A 496-nucleotide genomic window follows, 5' to 3' on the forward strand; every position below is an offset into this window, starting at 1 on the left:
TTAATGGATAGATAGCAAAAACACATACAGTTTAACGAAAGACCTTTTATGTGGTGAGATCTGGTCAAAGGCTCTTCAGAATAACAGTTTTACAGAAAGTCTGGTGCCTCTGCTTAAAAGATTGAAAAGAAAAAAGAACCAATAATTACAATTTCCTTTCCCAATATCATTGCCCAGTTATATATTTGGCATTCATAATATAGGTCAACAAAATTATGGATATATAAAACAGTCTATCGTCAAAGTTTTTCAAAGAAAACGAAAACGTTTCAATTCCTTTATAGAAAACGTATCATAATAGGGGAGACATCTTTAATTATCTCAAACGGAGCTAACGCTATTCAGCACACAACACGCAAAAGGTATTTTGAAAAGCTGTCATAGAATAATACGACGTAAGGAATTGCTAACAAACTGGGAAAAAGGGACAAGGAGCACAAAGACTACCTGATATAATAACAATAAAATAGAGAAAAAATTATCTATTTCTCTATCC

Source organism: Penaeus monodon, chromosome 30 (assembly GCF_015228065.2).
Source record: "Penaeus monodon isolate SGIC_2016 chromosome 30, NSTDA_Pmon_1, whole genome shotgun sequence".
NCBI lineage: Eukaryota > Metazoa > Arthropoda > Malacostraca > Decapoda > Penaeidae > Penaeus > Penaeus monodon.